The sequence below is a fragment of the Sturnira hondurensis genome, unplaced genomic scaffold, assembly GCF_014824575.4.
Source record: "Sturnira hondurensis isolate 20B ecotype Veracruz unplaced genomic scaffold, ASM1482457v3 Scaffold0014384, whole genome shotgun sequence".
NCBI lineage: Eukaryota > Metazoa > Chordata > Mammalia > Chiroptera > Phyllostomidae > Sturnira > Sturnira hondurensis.
In genome coordinates, this window is record NW_028087015.1 from 27,075,693 (window position 1) to 27,095,100 (window position 19,408).

Below are 19,408 nucleotides of genomic sequence, written 5' to 3' on the forward strand. Positions count from 1 at the left end.
TACATTTGGGTTGGATTATTTTTCTTTTTTGGTGCAATACTTTGTGGGTATTAGTGGATACTTTCATCAGAAATATTTAATATCTGATTGTCTTCTTTTAAGATGTTGGCAATTGTGAATAATCATTGCTTGGATTCATTAATACTTTAAGTGTGGTTTGCAAAATAGAAATATTCTTAAGTATCTTCTTCAGTCATTGGCTTGGATATATCAATAAGGAAAAAAAATCTCCCCTCTTCAAATATTTGGTTAACTCGAAATGCATCTGTAGAAAAGGCAGGATAAATGTTTAACTCTTTTCTTTGACCAGTTTTCAAGATAGCATCCTGCAAAGGCAACCAGTAAGTTTTATTTTTAAAACATGATCATGAACTCCTGGGTTTGAACACATTGGTTGTATTTCAATTTGTTGAAGCTATTATCTTATTTGTGATCAAGTTATCCTACCTCTGGTTCCTGATTACTTGACAGGGTCCTGCTGTTTGTAAATAGCTGTCTGGGTTTCTGCTTCGATGAAATGTTCCAGGCTCATCTTGTAAATGTCCTGCCTCAGACCTAGAACAAGCTGTTTCCTCAAGGAGCCTGATTCGTTTTATTAAACACCAGTGTTTATTGACAACAGTCTAGGCACTGGGGTTCTCACTGCTGCAGGGTCTGTTGTTTCTTGCCCACTTCAGTAAACAGAAATAGAAAAAATGTATTTTTAAGATAAATAATTTTGTGAGTTTGTATTATTTTCAACTCAAATGCAGAACTACAGGGTTTTGTTTTTTTTTGTTTTGTTTTTACTTAAAGCTCATTGAACTGACACGTTTGTCTTCTCTCTCCAATGCTAACATTCCCAGTTTTCAGTGATAGTAGCTTAATTACCCAAGTGAGTAATTATTCCATAATATACACAAATGGTCCCGGAACAGCACCACCAACACCTGAAGATGGAGAGTCCAGGTGGGGAACATAAGCGTACCAGCCTTAAGACAAACTAGCTTGGCCTGTTTGAGAAACAGGGAAGAGACCAGTGTGACTTGAGTGTCAGCAACAACAAGCAGAGTGGTGATGGGAGATGCAGTCCTGAAGTAGATAGGGGTCGACTCGGATGGTAAGGTTTCACACTTTCTGCATGGATGTCTACTATGCATCTGAAACAACACAGAGCTGTGCTGTGCGCCTCACTCCTCTCACCAACTGCATTTTAGTGAGGAGGGTCTCACAGCACTGCCCAGGGAGCCCATTACTCATAGAGCTGGGGCAGAGTGGATGGGGACCCTAAGGCACCAGAGAGTCTGCTGACTGGTGGAGCTGAGAGGGAACTACTGAGCTGGAATAGGCCCTTACTGTCAGGTTTGTTAGGGAGAGGGTCACGCAAGAGTCAGCTGCCATGGACAGTCTTGGATCTGCTCTGTTAGGGGGTTGTGGAGAAGCGCAAGGACCCCAGCATTCAGAGGCTGGAAGAGGTTGCTCAGGGGATTCAGAGAGGGTTCCAATGACCACCAGAACAGTGATGCATCCTTCTCAGAGAGGGAACTGCAGGAGGAGGGGGCTGCAAAAATTCTCCATAAAAGAAAGCACCACCTGTGAACTCTACCAAACACAGAGCAGAAGGCAGCTCAGGGTGCTTTCAGTCCTGGTGAGCTCTTTCCCACTCTGTATTCCTCCTGTCCCCACAACTCTAGGGGAGGTAGAGGGAGAGACACAGCAGTCAGCCTATAAGTGGTCTTCTAAGGTTTTCTAACTAAAGGCTAAGGCTCACATGAGATGAATGCTCTAATGTCCTGGAGGTTCTGTGCATGCCCAGGTACAGCCCAGCACATTGGAGCATAAACACTGGTTCAGTGATGACTCAGTCTTTCAGGTATGGACTTACCTTTAAGGGCTTGGGAATTGGTCTGAGAAATGGTCTATTCTAAAATGTGCTATAATTAGCAGGGTATCATGTGTTCCGGGAACCATCAGGGGCCTCGTTTGGAATTGCCTGCTGACAAGACATCTGGAGAAAGATATGTTTTCTGTCTTTATTCCCCAAACTACTGACTCACTGTGTGTGACCAGAGTATGCAGAAAGAGTCGTGAGTAAAGGTGCAAAAGATGACTCAGATACTTCTCCTATTAACACAGACCTCAAAACCATATACTTCTTCTCCAAAATATTCAACATAGGTTGAGTCTAAACAGTTGCTACTGCCATGTTGGATGGACTAAAGGAATTCTGTTTTGTGTTTCACTTCACATATTCAAATATGATCAGAACATTGTTGTGCCTTTAATCTTATTATTAAATAAATTTTCGTAAGTAAATCTGATAAAACCCAATCAATAAAACAATTCATTTATGAAGAAGCCTGTTTGCCTTCCAAAGCTGAAGTTTTAAAAATAACTTAAATAGCCCTGGCTGGGCAGCTAAGTTGCATAGACCTTATACTCCAAGTTTGTGGGTTTGAATCCCAGCCAGGGCACATGCAAGAATCGACCAATAAATGCATAAATAAGTGGAACAACATATCAATGTTTTTCTCTCTCTCTTCCCCTCTCTCTCTCTAAAACAATCAATAATTAAAAGACTAACTTAGTTCTTTTTACTATTTTTTTCTACTCTGTGGTTTTGAGGCAAGAGTTAAAACATTAAACTTATGCTAAACAAATGTGAGAAAAATTGCAATTTGTTGCAAAAACATACTCTTGAAATAGCTTTGAAAAATCAAGAAGACTTTGTATATAAATATTATATCAACCTGGCTGGTGTAGCTCAGTGGATTGAGCGCGGGCCTGCGAACCAGACGATCGCAGTTTGATTCCCAGTCAGGGCACATGCCTGGGTTGCAGGCCAGTTCCCTGCAGGGGATGCACGAGAAGCAACCATACATTGATGTTTCCTTCCTCTCTCCTTCCCTTCCCATCTAAAGATAAATAAATAAAATATTTTTAAAAATATTATATCAGTGCAACTGTCCAATAATAATTTTATTACTCAGTCTTCAACACTAAGCTGAAATGATAGGCATGCCAAGGAAAAATACTTCATTTAACTTTGGTACACAGCAGTTATGATTTCTTTAAAAAAACTATATCTGAATTATTTTAAAACAGCATTTGAAGGGCTTATTGAACTTTGTAAGCACAATACATACTGACCTAGAAAACTGGATATTCCAGGATCCCATGAGGAAGATTTATATTTATCGTATATGTTAATGGCAGTTTGAGGAAATCTAATGATCATTTTCCAATAAAAGAGTCAGAGCTGTAGATAGGTTAATTTATACATTGTTCGATAAATAATGGTTTAATAAGATAGAAATCTAATATAGTCCCTTGTGTTTATTTCCAACTCTGACCCTGACTCATAATGTCAAGTTGAGCAGTTATTTGTGTTCTATTTTTTTCAATTTCCACATCTGCAAAATGAGGGGAAAGACGGAGTTGTCTCAAGGGAATACTGTGTTGCTTTCTCTTTAGTCCTTAAAAGTAAGACTGAACTAGGGCTGTTTCCTGCTCAATATGATTTGTCATCCTAAAGATTTTGTAAGGACACCACGTCCTAAAATTTCTCTCCTGTTACCACGAGTATCATCCCCAGAGGCTCAAAATAGGTAAGTTACGTGGAGACCTGTCATACTGAATCACTATGACCTGCTCTTATTTGATCAAGATACAGTTGGAACAAGAGAAGTAGTCCCGGTGACAATGTCTCAGTGGGAATCAATAATCTCAACCAGAGAACAGCAAAATCACCCAGGTGCCTGTGATGAACACAGTGAAAGGGAAAGTAGATTGATTCTGGAAGCACCTTTTCCCATTTAACAATCTCACTCAAAGATGTTTGTGCTCGAAATTTGAGCCTGAACCCTAGAATTCTGTATTCCAGCTGACAAATTGAGCAAATGAAATAACTGTTTATAGAATCTCTCCTATTCTATAGGAGAGAATAGGAATCTCTCCTATTCTATTCTAAGGTGACTTGCCAGTCACCTTACCAAGTTCTGAGAAACTAAAGACAAAAAATATGCAATAACAAAGATGAATAAGATGGAGTGTTTTTCCATGAAGAACTCATAATATAATATAATAGTTCAACTTTGGAACATTCAAGAAAGCATATTCTGTTTGTTTACCTGAGATCACTCAGAAAAAAAATTCTGTTTAATCAAGGAGCTGTGAGGAACATGAAGGTGTGAACAAGCATTTCCCAACCTAGGTAAGACTTGGGGGTTCTCCTTTTTCAAGAAATCCTGGGAACATCCTTGTCTTCTATTTCTTCCCTTAGAAGTGTTACACCGGTCAAAGTACGATTTTGCTACAAAATGTGAAAATGTGATCAATTGGTTTTATATTCCGTAGACAGCACAACATGACAAAAAGCAAAATGCACGATACAGACCTGCCCTACTCCCTTTAGCTGAAACAAAACAGACTCCAACTCACATTAAGTGAGCCTCAGGGCTGGGAAAGAGGCGCTCATCGTTTCCCCTGTGACCTAGGTCTGCAGAGAAGTCGCCGAAGGGACCCACCACCCCTGCCAGGTGACGCAGAAGCAAAAGCTCAGTGGTTCAAATACCGGAACCTTTTTTGCTTGTGTTGCCCCTGTTAAAATTTGTTGCTCTTACTTAGGCAGATAGTCGCCCATCTTGCCAACACAGATATTCTTTGTAGACATTATTGGCTATAGTGCTCGATATGTGAATAAGTAGAATATAGAAGGCTACTCTGGATCAAGTAAAGTCAATATTTAAGTTTCGGTTTATATGTGTCTTGCTTCTCAGTAATCTTAGCAGACTCTATGCAAAAATAGATACACACATTGCTCTTTCAGAGAAACTCCAAACATAATCTTATTAGAACTAGGAAAGTGGTCTTTCTAAAAAAGTTCACTTAATTCCTTTATCAGAAGCTGAGGGAAAAAAGTTAACTAAAAAATACAGCAGCCCAATAATATCAACATTGTGGAGAAGGATGACTTCTTGAGCAATTCAGAGGCAGATAAACTCACTTTATTGTACACTTCTTCAAAGCTAGGATTCCTGAAGAGATCTAAGACTGATGTCTCACAAAATGCCTTTTATATACAGTTCCTTGTCAGCTCAGAGACTTTCCTAGGATGAGGAAGAAGAAAAGTTGAAAATAATAAATGAGTCAAGTCTCCTGGGAATTTTAGTTTTTCTTGGTTCCTGCCTGATCAGAAACCTCACAGGGGCCCCCTAACTAATGTTATTTCAGTATAAGTCTTTCCATGTCCAGTTCCAGCTGGAAGCAAGCACTGTGTACCATGTGAAAATTCAGCAAATACGCACAAAATTAGCCCTCGGTTCCTCAACCTCTAAAGGCTTGGGTCAGGGCTGACTTTATTCAGAATTATTTACAAGTCCCTAAAGATCAAGAGTATCACTCTCTGGCTGGGTGTCTTTAGCCCCAAACGTCTATTTTGTACATTCAGACACAGCCTCCTGCTCTCTCTCTTGCCTTTGACTCATTGACTCCTCAGAGCATAAAGCCTTTAAGGACATAGATATATTTTAGATGCAAAAAGAAGAGGTAAAAAAGCCCAGAGAAATCATTTCATGATAATATCTGATATTGGAGCCCCAGGTACCTTGGATAATTTGGGGAAGGGGAGAGTGGAGAAGAAGTATAAGGACCCCTTTTAAGATCAATTTAGATGGAGAACAAAATCAAGGCAAGCATTTATTGAAAAATTTCGTAAAACCGCATTTTAGCATTAATCATCATTACAAGATGTATTTGTAGCCCTCGGCTTTCCAACAGGCTGGTTTCCCAAAGTTTGTTTGGAAGTTGTTTTCCTGGATCCGAAAAGCCATTTCTGTTATAAACAATGTTCTGAATTAGTAGCTCTTAGGCTTTTGTGTCATGAATCCCTTTGAGAATTTATTAAAAGTTGTGGACACACTTCCTAAAAAAATTCTCCTGTGCACACATGCCCTAATTTTCATACATACCTAGTGCCTTCCCAGATCCAGTGAAGTCACTTCCTCTTAGAACCTTTCGTTCTCAGGTGACAGGCTGGCTCAGATGCTGAAATCCAGAGACACAGAATGGATTCAGTAGACTTTTACACTCTGGGCTGGGGATGGAGCCACCATTTATAGCGACATATTAAACAGTACACTTGTGCTCATGCCTCTGGGCACCAGCATCACATAACTCCGAGTGAACATCCCTGGGAGGCCTTGAGTTCCACAGGAACCAGAACATAGAAAGAAAGAAGGCAATAACAGGTTTGGACAAACGACATACATCTGCTCTCATAGTGTCAAAAAATAGAATAGTTTCAGTTCTCTAAAACAATCCTCTGTAGTCCTCTTGTTCATCCCCTCTTCCCTATTAAACCCTGGCAACCACTGATCTTTTTTACTGTCTGTAAAACTGTGGTTTCCACTTGTCTAGAATATCTTATAGTTTAAACCACGCAAGATGAGCTTTTTCAAGTTGGCTTCTTTCACTTAATAATAGGCCTTTACATTTGCTCATACCGAGGACAACACCAAGAGAGAACACTAAGGGAAACTGCAGACTTCGAGTGACTCAGATGTGTCCTGTAGGTTCATCGGCTGTAACGAGTGTACATCCCTCCAGAGGAGGGGGTTGATAGGGGAGGAGGCTGTGCGTGTGTGTGGGGGCAGGAAGCCTATGGTGAGTCTCTGTGCTTTCTGTCCAGTTTTTCTCTTACCCTGAGACTGTTCTAATGAATAAAAGCTACTAAGAAATGTTTTCAAGGGCAATGTTCTAAGAAACACAAACAACCAAGGATCCTTATTGTATCCGTTCTATTCATGTTACTTCCCTGTACTAGCTGACCACTTATGCTAAAAATGACATTGAAGAAAGGAGAAAGATTAGGTAACCCGCATTTCCTTTTCCTTTTAGTCCTTCCTTATGCATCAATAGGCCTAAGGTAGAGCACACTGGTAGAATGAACTAGTATCAAGAAGTGAAATAAAAATAGTCAAGTAAGTTTTGTGTAGCATTTCTATTGTTTTGGCAAGAACAAAGACAAGTGTAAGTAGAAGCTACTAATTATGAACTATGTAATTTTGGAGATTATGTATAAAAGTGGAGTGTTCTTGTATTTGTATTTTACTCTGGCACTGCACAAAACAAAGATAAATGGTAAAATTCAAGCTAATAATTTTCAGTTTTAACTTAGAACAAAATCAAACAGCAAATTAGAAGCTCTCATGACAACTCAATAGAGAGACCAGAGAAGAAACAGAAAATGCTTTTATACTTTAGTACCTTTAATGGCACTTTTTTCCTGCTTTTTGAATAAGGGGGCTCACATTTTCATTTTGCATTCGGTGCTGCAAATTATGTGGTTGGTTCTCCATGGGATAATAGTGCTGTGAGCAGTAAAAAGTAACGTTGGGTAGAGAAAATTTTAAAAGACTCTATAATTGCCCTATCAAATACAAACAAAGCCAGCAGTCACATGTGGCTACTGAAATTGAAATGAAATTTAAAAATTCAGTTTTTTCCTGTGGCACTTCAAGTGTTCAATAGCCATAGGTAGCTAATAGCTACTATATTGGACATTGCAGCTATCGGACATTTCTATTGTCACAGAAAATTTTATGGGACAGTGTTGTTTTATAGTTTAATTGCTTTGGAAAATGCTGGATTGACCACTAATTGGAGTTCTTTAATGCAGCATATTTCTGAACCTCAGACATGGAAACGTGAATCTCAAGGAGGGGGCTATAGCATGAAACATTTCCGAACTTACTTAATCAAAGCTTGCTTTTCTTCAAGATAGTGAACTTATGGTTCAGCGCTATCATTTTGTAAAAGGGAAAGAAATCTTCTTAAAGGATTTGCAATAGAAAAGATAGTATACATGGTACTAATTGATTGAAAAATAGTTTGAATAAGCAGCAAGAATCTTATGTTATAGAACCAATGGTCCCTGGACCTAGTTCAGGAAAATTCTTCTCTGGAGAAAAAACACTTTAGATGATCATGTTGCCTGTTAACTCTTTTGAGTTAATATTTTAAAATAAAAATATTGGTTCTATGAGCTACCAATATACATGACAACATGCAAATTTCAAAAAGCGTCATGCTAAGTGAAACAAGCCAGACACAAAATGCTACATACTGTATGATGTCATTTATGTGACATTCTAGAAAACATAACACTATAGGAATAGAAATTAGATCAGTGCCTGTTGTGAGGAAAAAGATCGAATATAAAGGGGGTTAGGAACACTTAAGGGGTGACAAAATTATTCCATGTCTTCATTGTGGTACTGGTTACATGACATGTACATTATATCTTAATGAACTAACTTAAAATACATACTCATATGTGTATATATTTATAGGGCGGGGCAAAAGTTAGGTTTGTGGCTGTCAGTATGGAAAATGATGCAATAATTAATAAATAATGATACAAGAATAAACTGTATTTTGCACACTCACAACTATTAACCTACCTTTGCTCCACCCTAAACATACTCTGTTTATATTATATTTGTTCTACTTCCTGAAATGACAAAAAATTAGGGTAGTTGTTGCTTACCCCCTGCCTTGGACATACCTCAAAAACTGTCTCAGAAATTGATGGGTCTGTCAAGCTAACTTTAAAATTCTGAGCAATTCTTGAGCCAAAAAAATATGGATTAAGTCCCAGTACGGAGGAGGGAGTGGGGGGGGCGGGAGAAGACTAGCTGAGAGTGGAAGAGGGCCAGGTACAAAGGAAAGGATAGTGGGGGGAAACCGAAGGATTTAGTATTTGGTTTGTTCTGTTCTCCTGCCTACACAGCCCCGGGTGGAATTACACCATGTGCCTCTGTGCCACCATGAATTTAATAATAAAACAAAAAAGAAAGTAATTCAGAGTCAAGTGGGAAAGGGCTGGAAACATTACATGCTACCGGAAGCTGGCTGGGATAGAGAACAAGTAACGGCAGGTGCAGATGGATCGGCTGAGCCCCACACACATCCTCCTTCCTTCACTTTCTGGGTCGCGAGCCCCATGTGGTTAGAGCTAAAGAGGAAAGGTTTAAAAAACTAGCAGTCCTGAGTGGGGAGACAGATTCTAACTCAGGACTTCGTACCCTGAGCCATATGTACCCCCAGTACCTTCACCCCAACTTCCTCCAATAAAAGAACTCACCAATAAGGGCGCTTTTTAAAAAAGATTTTATTTATTTATCTTAGAGGAGAAGGGAAGGAGAGAGAGAGAAATATCAATGTATGGTTGCCTCTCATGCGTCCCCTGCCGGGAACCAGGAACTTGCCTGCAACCTAGGCATGTGCCCTGACTGGGAATCTAACCGCGATCCTGTGGTTTGCAGGCCCGCGCTCAATCCACTGAGCTACACCAGCCAGGGCAATAAGGGCTCTTTTATGCATTTCTTTCAGGATCATAAAAAAATATGTCCAACTCTTTGTAGAAAAGTCTGGTAGTTTCTTATAAACAGAGCTACCTTGTAATCAAGCACACTAGCCCTAAGTATTTATCTAAAAGAAATGAAAACACATGTCCATAAAAGCACTTGTATAAGTAATGTTCATAGTAGTTTAAAACTAAGAACATTCCTGGTGTTCACTAATATGAGAATGAATTAGCAAAATGTAGTATATTTATACGACGATGTGCAACTCGGCAATAAAAATAAATGAACTGCTATATATAATAATATGGATGCATTTTCATAAAATTATGCTGAATAAAAGAAGTCTCAACAAAAACAAAAATCAAGCAAAACAACAAAAACACCGCTAGTTACTTCTTATATGACGTTCCAAAGCAGGCTAAACTAAACTGTGACGAAAAAAGTTAGAACTGCGGTTGCCTTTGGGGTGGCAATGGGGATTTGACTGGGAAGAAACATGAGAGAATATTCCGCGATGACAGAAATGTTTTGTATCTTCACAGCAGATGAGTTACACGGTGTATGCATATGTCAAAAATCACAGAGCGATAAAGATTTGTGCATTTTGCTCTATGTAAATTTTACTTTAAAATTTATAAGTAAAATATTAAATGCTAAACTGTTTATGGATCAAATATACTGATGTCTACAACTTCCTTAAAAATGCATAAAAGTGAAGATGAATAGATATGCTTTTTTAATATCTTATTTATTTATTTTTAGGGAGGGGAACGGGAGGGAGAAAGAGAGGGTGAGAAACATCAATGTTGAAAGAGAAACATTGGTCACTTTCCTCTCCTACTGACTGGGGCCTGAACTTGCAACCCAGGCATCTGCCCTGGGAATCAAACCCGAGACTCTTTGCTTTGTGGGATGATGCCCAACCAGCTGAGCCTCACTGCTCAGGGATGTGTTTTTAATAAAGCAAATATACAAAACGTTAACAAGTATAGTATCTACATGATGGGTATATGGACAGTCAATATAAAATTCTTTCAAGTTTTCTTAACTTTGAAAAATGTCTTACTAAAACATCAGAAAGATGGAAGATTTAACATGCAAAACAAGCAAACAAACAAAAAATCAGGGTACATTCACCCTAGTACTGCTGCATTAGGTCATTTGGACTAACTCTGGCTAAGAACAACTAGAGAATGGGTACAACATATATTTTGCAATAATCTGTTTGAAGGCATCAGAGAGCTAACAGATCAGTAAATATACAGGAAAAGGAGAAAGTCCTGAGGCGTTTATCCAACATACAGAGGCACTTCTTTTTTTTAGATTACTTTATTTATTTACTTTAATATTTTATTTGTAAGTCACAGTTGACATACAATGAATATATTAGTTTCTGGTGTACAACCCCATGGTTAGACATTTATATGAAGTACAAATTGGCAGTTACAGAAGAGTCACAGGGGTGGGAAGTACCACACAGGGAATATGTAAATAATACTGTAATAGCTATACACAGAGGCATTTCTAATCTTAAAAACATCTGCTGATTGTTACAGAGGTCACTGAGATGCTCAGGAGGATTCTTTCACATTTTCATGGGACTAGAGGCCTGAGAAATTATGGACCAGAGTCCCACAAGCAGACCCACTGAGCCTTGACACTGAGATTTTAGATCCCTTTGAGTGTTAAAGACTTACACGCAAAGGTAAGAATAAACTGGCAAGAGTAAAAGTAAGAGTAAAACCAGAAATAAACTGGTCCTTGCAAAAAAAATGAAGCCCTGTTTAGAATCATCTCAATTCCTGAAATTACATAAAGTTAACAAGGAATTTCTATTGCTCCTGATCACCTAATGGAAGAAAAAATTAATGTCTTTCAAAGGAGCTGGTACATACTACCTCAATTTATTTGCACAGTTTTTCATATAAAGTCTACTAATCAATGAAACTTAACTAAGAACTTCTGTTTTGGGGTTAAGACAAAGTAACAGAAACTGAATTAATCCTTTTGCATAAAACCACAAAAAAAAAATAGGCAAAGTACATTGAGTAATGATTTCCAAGACCCGGACCAGCAGGCATTGGGGGATAGCGGTCGCTGAGAGGAGGAACAACTGTGGAGAGCTCTGCAAGCGCCTCAGCCCGCTGCGCGGCGGGGATCCCGGGGTGCAGTGCAGGGCAGAACACAGACAGAGCCTGGCCGATGCCTTCTGAGTGGAAGTGTGCTGTTTGCCCGAGTCTTTTCAGGCTGCTGTAACAGAATGCCACAGACTGGGTGGTGTATACAGTATAGAAATTTATTTGTCATGGTTCTGGAAGCTGGAAAGTCCAAAATCAAGGTGCTGGTAGATTGAGTGTCTAGTGAAAGCCTATTTCCTGGTTTGTGGAAAGCATATTCACAAATAAAATCAGATATTGAACGTCCCTCTCTAAATAATTGATAGGACAAGTAGACAAAATCTGTAAGGATGGAGAAGATTAAATAAATATTATCGACCAATTTGGTCTAATTAATATTTAAAGAACACTTTATCCAACCACAGTAGAATAAATACTCATTTCAAGTATCTGTGATGGCACTGGAATTAAGTTAGAAATCATAACAGAATATTTATAAAATATTTCCCCAAATCTTTTTAAAATAATTAAACACTTCTAAAAAACACATATTGATTATTAGAAAGTAAGGGAAATGAGTATCTCATGAACATGAACATGGAAAGGCAACAAGTGCGGCGATGGGATGAGAGGGAGGTTTCATTTCCCACAATTCCGTGTCCCTACTGTGTTAGTAGTCACACAGGTCTGCATGTGTTAAAGCTCATAGACCCACACATCACTAAGCAAATTAGCACACAATCCGAGGTAATAAACATTCAATCTCTATCCCTTCCCAATAATTTTGCTGCATCCTGCTGGTCAGCAGCACTTGCCCGGCTTTATAACCCCTTGCTAAGAATGTCTGCTTATTACAGTATTTAAACTCCAGGTTTCTCTACTATCCAGCAGTCCTGATGGAGTTCAACACCCTGCACCCAGAATTTATGAACGGGACAACAGTACAACCAGACTCTGCTGTCCTAGTTATGAAGGGTGAAAATTCAGGAAACTGTAGTTCTGAAGAAGCGATGTTATAAGATTGTGTATAAACAGCCAGAGCTAAGATGGGGGAGCCCTGGGAATCTGTCCAATACAGGACGCACAGCAGGGAAGGGAGCCCTGCTTTATTTAATTCTATTTCATGATAACCGTTGAGACTAATCAGGATCAAGTTACCCATAGTATCTCGTGGGAAAGGATATGTTAACAATTGACTTGCTGGCTTCTTTCCTAATGTCACGTATTAACCAGTAACAAATGACCTTTTCAAATTCCTTATCCCTGGAATATTTAAAAAATTCTCATTCGCATACTGCTTTTGCCTGTATATTCCTCACTGAGTTTTAGTTAATACCCCCTAGATCAGACAACTGGGATTCTGACATTTGCTGTCCCCAAAACTGCATATCGAATACCCATCCCTTCTTCATTCACTGTTTTAGTCAGCAATCACAGGAACCTGAATACGGTATCACCTCCGCTGGGATCAGGTCTTCACACACAAAGTCTGAAAATTTAACGATTAGGCACTACTGCTTTTCTCATCACTTGTTTCACATACATTCTGTGTTTTGTGGTTTGTTTTCAACCACGCAAAGAAAATTGCAGTTGATCTAGAGACACTTGGTAATGGACACAACGCGGTGGGAACCCCAACCGTCCTTTCTCTGGTATGCAGTTCTCCTGTGTCTGCACTTTTTATTTAGCATTTCGGGAGTTACTATGCTCCCTCAAGAAGTTAGACTAGATATAGTGGCTTTGATTAATATAATCTCACTATAAAGCCTGAAAATGTGTTTTCTTGGCCTATAGTAATAATAAATCAGGACCTACATTTCATTGTAGTTTTTATCATTGTAAATATCTAGTAGTCCAGAGGTGGGTAATTGTGTTACATGAGAATGGCTTAAGGGAATTCATAGCAGTGCCTTTGTAATTGTTTCTTAGATAAAAGATTTAATCTATTTTCTTCCAACTTAGCCAAATGACTGATAAAACTCTCTCCTAGGATGTGTAATGTCATGAACTATTGACAATGTCAACCTTTTGATTACAAAGAAAACTCAATTTACTAAACACCCTTGGAGTGACAATTGATCTGTTTTTGTTACAGTGACATGATTAATTAAATGAGTTTTAAAGTTACCCAATGTACATTTCTACAATTCAAGGGGACAGCACATTCTCTGGATGCAGGAGAACCTATGTTCGAATTCTGTTTCTTAACTTTCTGACATTAGGCAGTTTGCCTAATATTAGTAGTTAAAGAACATGTAATTACTAAAAGAATGTTGAATGGTTCTTTATCTACTCAATTGCCATATACTGTCTCCTCCTTGCATCTCTTGGAAATAAATATCATTCTAATATGAGAGAAACTTTACTCGTCTTCTGGGGTGAAGTTCTGATTCAGAAACCACCTAAAAGAAATCCTAAATTTTTTCAATTGCCACATTTGTTTTGAGGTTAAGTTTTTTTTATATAAATTACCAACTCTTTCTACCAGGACTAAGATTTTTAGAAACAAAAATCATAGTTTTAAAAATTTTAGTCTAAAGTTTTTAACTGGAATATTTTTGTTTGCTTTACCCTTACCTTCTGGCTCATCAAATTGTTAATGCTTTGCCCATCTTAAAGCAAATCGAATGTACACATTTATTGAAGCAAATCTATGAATATTTTCTGCAAGTAAGCCATCCGAAGAAAATAAAAATTGCAGAGAGAGCTAGCAAAGAAGCTAGCTCCTTCATTTTATATATAAATAGGTAGAAAGATATGATAGTGTGAACTATTATGTAATAAGTATTTACTCCCCTTCCACTGTGGTACAGTATACCTCCAGGCCCATGGATATGGGGCTTGGCCATGAACTTTTGCCAATAGAATACAGGCAGAAGTAATAGGGTATAAATTCTGAGCTAATTGCTTAAGAGGCATTGTGTGTTTCTTCTGCCTTTTGTCTCAGATAGCTGCTAGACCATAGAGAATGAGAGACATATGGAGCAGACTTGGAGCCAAGCCATAGACTAAATCCAAGCCTAGCCAATCCGAGCCTCAATCATCTGAATCCCCAGTAAACCCCAACTCACCACATATGCGAGCACAAGAGATGATTCTGTTGGTTTTGCCTCTGAGTTGTGGAATAGTTTAACAGCATTATTGTAGCACTGGCTTACTGTTATATTTGTTATTATATGTTATATGTTAATTGTAACATATAAATTGTATGTTAAATTGTAAAATTTTTCAACTTATGGTGGATATCATACTGATAATCTACAAATTGTTTAAAAGGTGATTGTTTATACTCAGATGGCAGGAAATTTATTCAGAACAAAGTTCCAGGTCTATAAGTGTAATATCAGAAAGAAAGGAAAATCCAGCATTAGAAAAAGTGGTCATGGAAGATTAGAGAGTGAGATGGGAGGTATAAAAAGCTGTATCTGCAGGAGAAGAACCATCACTCGCTTTGCTTAAGGTTAATTATAAAGTCCTTAATAGGTCAAAATTCAGTCTTAATCCCCTTACCTCCAAAATTTTCTGCTCATTCTATAACCAAGTAATTTTATAGCTATAAAAGACCTTGAAAATCAGTTGTTTAGTCATTTATTTTAGAAACAAGAAAAATGAAGACAGAATAAGAACCGAATCAGCATCATACAAAATGAGAAAATGTTTTTAATGTTGACTAATTTATTGATAACATTACACTCATAAGTAGATCTCCTGTTTAAAAACATATTTTTTTTATTATATGGCACCATTTCATTATCAATTTATATGGGAGTAGTCTTCTGTGGGCAATTTTTAAAAATTCTACTATTATTTCTGTCATTGGAACATTCTGTTACACAATTGAGACAGTAGCTGAAGGTTTTATAATGAAATTATATCTAGTGGTATGCATACCATAAAATCAGTGGTCCTTAACTGTCGCTACGTACGGGGATCACTTGGAGAGTTTCACAGAATTCTGACGTCTGGGCCTACCCCTTGGGGTTCAGACTTAGCTGGTCCATGGAGTAGTCTAGGAATTAGAATTGCCAAAAACTGCTGTGAAAAACTATAAATTGCTTCTTTTCCCTATTTTTCCTTTCTAGCCTTTATTGTAATATACACATTTAAAAATATTTATTGAACAGGAGTTCAATAAATCCTATCAGTTTCCCTCTATATCACTTTTGCTACAACCCCATAATAATTATATTGGTATGTTCATTAAAGACAAACAAACAAACAAACAAACAAACTTTCTCTCTAACTAAGCACCATTTATTAAGGAGAAAAATATTTACTTTTTACTTGCCTTAGAAGTATAATAAAAACAATTCTGGGCAAACCAAAACCAAAATTGCCTTTGCATTTTCTAGAAAATATCTAGAAATATTTCCTTTTCCTAAACTGTACAATTTAAATAAAACACAATGTGTACATGATACAGAGATAAAAATATAATAGAAATAATTCACTTACAAAATTCATATGAAAATAATATTTACAAAACACTGTGCTGAGACCTGAGTTTCAACAAGTTTTATTTTGAACTCAACTTTGGTCTCATATCATCAGCTCTTAAAATAATGAATGAGATTAAAATTTATTTTGAAGAGAGACCATTTTAAAGAGTCCCAAGTTTCTTGGCGTGTTTCTGTAGTTCCAAGAATGGTTCGTTTGAAGTTTGAATTAACCTTAAGGGAACTCACATCTGTTTTCCCAGTGTGAAGCTGGCAACAAGAACAAAAAACCCACTCCAGTCTGCAGAGTGCTTCCCAGAAGCACAGACAACCAGGGGGAAGTAGAAGCTGGTAGCACCAGGGGTCTGAGTTGAGGAAAGTGGAAAGCTCTGCTTTCAGACCCTTAGTGAAGGACACAGGCTTCCAGTTACTGCAGTGTTTTGGAAATCTTGTGAGGTGATGATGCCTAGGTCATTTTCTGGTGACTGGATCATTCTTATAGTTTCAGCTACCCCCTCTTTTTGTCTTGAGGACTTGGCTCTCTCTTTATTTACTTCTTTTTACTAAATAAGTAATTTCCTCCAAGATCATGTTGGTTCTCTCCAACTGTCCATATGGATCCACCAAGGTCTGTATTTTTGATGACTCTTTTTCTAGGCTGGTATCTTCTAAGGGTGTCTCAGCATCTAAATACTCATTTTTGAACAGATGTAAGCACGTCAAAAAAATTGATGAATTTCAACCAGTGTTCCTGCGACTCCAATTTTCTTTTCAGGTAAAGTGGCTTCCAATTTAATGTCGAAGTCTGAACAAATATAAGAGACTCACCAAAAAGCCAATGACAGAGACACATACCACTGACTCCCACTGAAGGCTGTTATAGACAAACCCTGGCCTCCTGTCATCTGGCAGCAGCTCTGCCACCACTTCTTGTGACTTGCCCAGGATCAGCAAAAAGCCAGATTCCATAACGGCTCACAACCCCTCCTACGGAACTGAAGTCCACCACAGAGTTCCACTAGGTAGTCATGGCTCCAACAGCTGACAACAAACGGCTGAGAACCACAGTGTTCCACCTGGAACCCGGCTCACACTGGGCAAACCAAACAGTCTACTAGTAGAGCTGGACAAAGTAGAGGATGGGTAGGCTTTCTTTTAAGATGTGATTTTGGTCATGGTGGCCTTTCTTTTCTCTTTATTTTTCTAACTTTTTCAATTATGAAAATTTCATTAAAGTCATTATATACAGTATAAATTTTACATACTTTAAGTGTACAATTTGATGACGTTTGACAGGTTAGATTTGTGAAACCAACATGCCAATCTAGATTAGAATAGTTCATCATTCTAGAAATTTCCCTTGTACCTCAATCTCCCACCCCAGAAGCAATCACCATTCTGATTTCCATCACCATATATTAATAAACATTTCTTGAACTTCCTATAAATGGTATCATTCAGTAGGTAATCTTTATGGTCTGACTTCTTTCACTCAATACAATGTTTTTCAATTTTATTCATTTCGGTGAGTGGGAAAGCTTGCTCTTTTTATTTTATTTATTATTATTATTTTATATATTCTATTGATTATGCCATTACAGTTGTCCCATTTTTTCTTGCCTTAATATTCCCCTCTGCCCTATACCCCCTCACCAACCATCATTCTCCCACCTTAGTTCATGTCCATGGGTCGTACATATAAGTTCTTTGGTTTCTCCATTTCCCATACTATTCTTAACCTCCCCCTGTCTATTTTGTACCTATCATTATGCTTCTTATTCCATGTACCTCTTCCCCCATTCTACCCCCACTCCCTCCCCACTGATAACCTTCCATGTGATCTCTATTTCTGTGAGTCTGTTCCTGTTCTACTTGTTTGCTTAGTTCATTTTTATTTTTGTTTTTGTCTTTTTAGGTTTAGTTGTTGATAGTTGTGAGTTTATTGACATTTTATTATTCATAGTTTTGATCATCTTCTTTTTCTTAGATAAGTCTCTTTAACATTTCTTTCATATAATAAGGGCTTGGTGAAAATGAACTCCTTTAACTTGAGCTAATCTGGGAAGCACTTTATCTGCCCTTCCATTCTAAATGAAAGTTTTGCTAGATAGAGTAATCTTGGATGTAGGTTCTTGCCGTTCATGATTTTGAATCTTTCCAGCCCCTTCTTGCCTGCAAGGTTTCTTTTGAGAAATCAGCTGATAGTCTTATGGGAATTCCTTTGTCGGTAACTGTCTCCTTTTCTCTTGCTGCTTTTAAGATTCTCTCCTTATCATTCATCTTGGCTAATGTAATTATGATGTGCCCTGTGTTCCTTCTTGGGTCCAACTTCTATGGGACTCTCTGAGCTTCCTGGACTTTCTGGAAGTCTGTTTTCTTCTCCAGATTAGGGAAGTTTTTCTTCTTTAAGTGTTCAAATAAGTTTTCAATTTCTTACTGTTCCTTTTCTCCTTCTGACACCTGTATGATTTTGATGATGGAACATTTAGTTGTCCTGGGAGTTCCTAAGCCTCTCTTCATATTTTTGAATTCTTGTTTCTTCATTCTTGTTCCTTCTGCTCCAAACCACTGATCTGAGTCCTAGTTTACTTCCCTTCACTGTTAGTTTCCTGTTCATTTTCCTCTATTTCACTTTTCATAGCCTTCACATTTTCCTCTATTTTGCAACCATACACAACCATTTCTGTGAACATCCCAATTATCAGTGTTTTAAACTCTGCATCTGATAGGCTGACTATCTCCTTGTTACTCTTTGTTGTATTTTTTCTGGCACATTCATCTGTTCTTTCATTTGGGCCATAATTTTTTGTCTCGAAGTGGCTGTCACATAGTAAGGGGAGGAGCCTTAGGTATCCTTCAGGGTGGGGCAATCCACCTCCCTTTGTTGTGGTGCTGTACTGGGGGAGTGGTTGGAGAGGTAACAATGGCACTGGCTCAGCTCTCACCTTCTTTCAGTCACTTTCCCCGCTACCAGCAATCAAATTGGGCCCTTCTGATGCAGATTCCCAGGTGGGCAGTTTTATGTACATTCTAGGATCCCGTGGGTCTCTCCAATGAACTCTCCTATGAGGCTGGGAGTTTCTCCCACTGCCACCTCAACCCCCACAGGTTTTTCAGTGAGGTTTTGAGGCTTTACGTCCCTGCACTCGAACCCTGGGTTGCACAGTCCATCTCGCTCCACAGCTGTTCATCCTGGCTTATCTGCACGCAAATGTGGAACAGCAAGCTCCGCCAGCTACCACCTTGCCTTGAGTCCTATCTACCTGGCTGCCCAGCTCCACCCCTCCTACTGGTCTGAGTGAAAGTTTCTTCTTTAACTCCTTGGTTGTCGGACTTCCATACAGTGCAATTTTCTGGTGTTTCTAGCTATTTTTTGTTTCTTAAATTTGTTGTTGTCCTCTTGTGGTTGTGTGAGGAGGCAAAGTGCCTCAAGTTATGTCTCCAGCTTGGCCAGAAGTCCCTAGCTTGCTCTTTTGGGTTTCCTGTTATGCCATTGTATAAATATTCC

At 38.4% G+C, this 19,408-nt stretch overlaps 1 pseudogene; it reads right to left on the reverse strand.

Annotated features, from left to right (window-relative positions):
- The window catches only part of LOC118998856 (cysteine and histidine-rich domain-containing protein 1-like), a 71,230-nt pseudogene extending 54,361 nt beyond the window's left edge, over positions 1 to 16,869 (reverse strand).
- Positions 16,870 to 19,408: the final 2,539 nt, after the last annotated feature.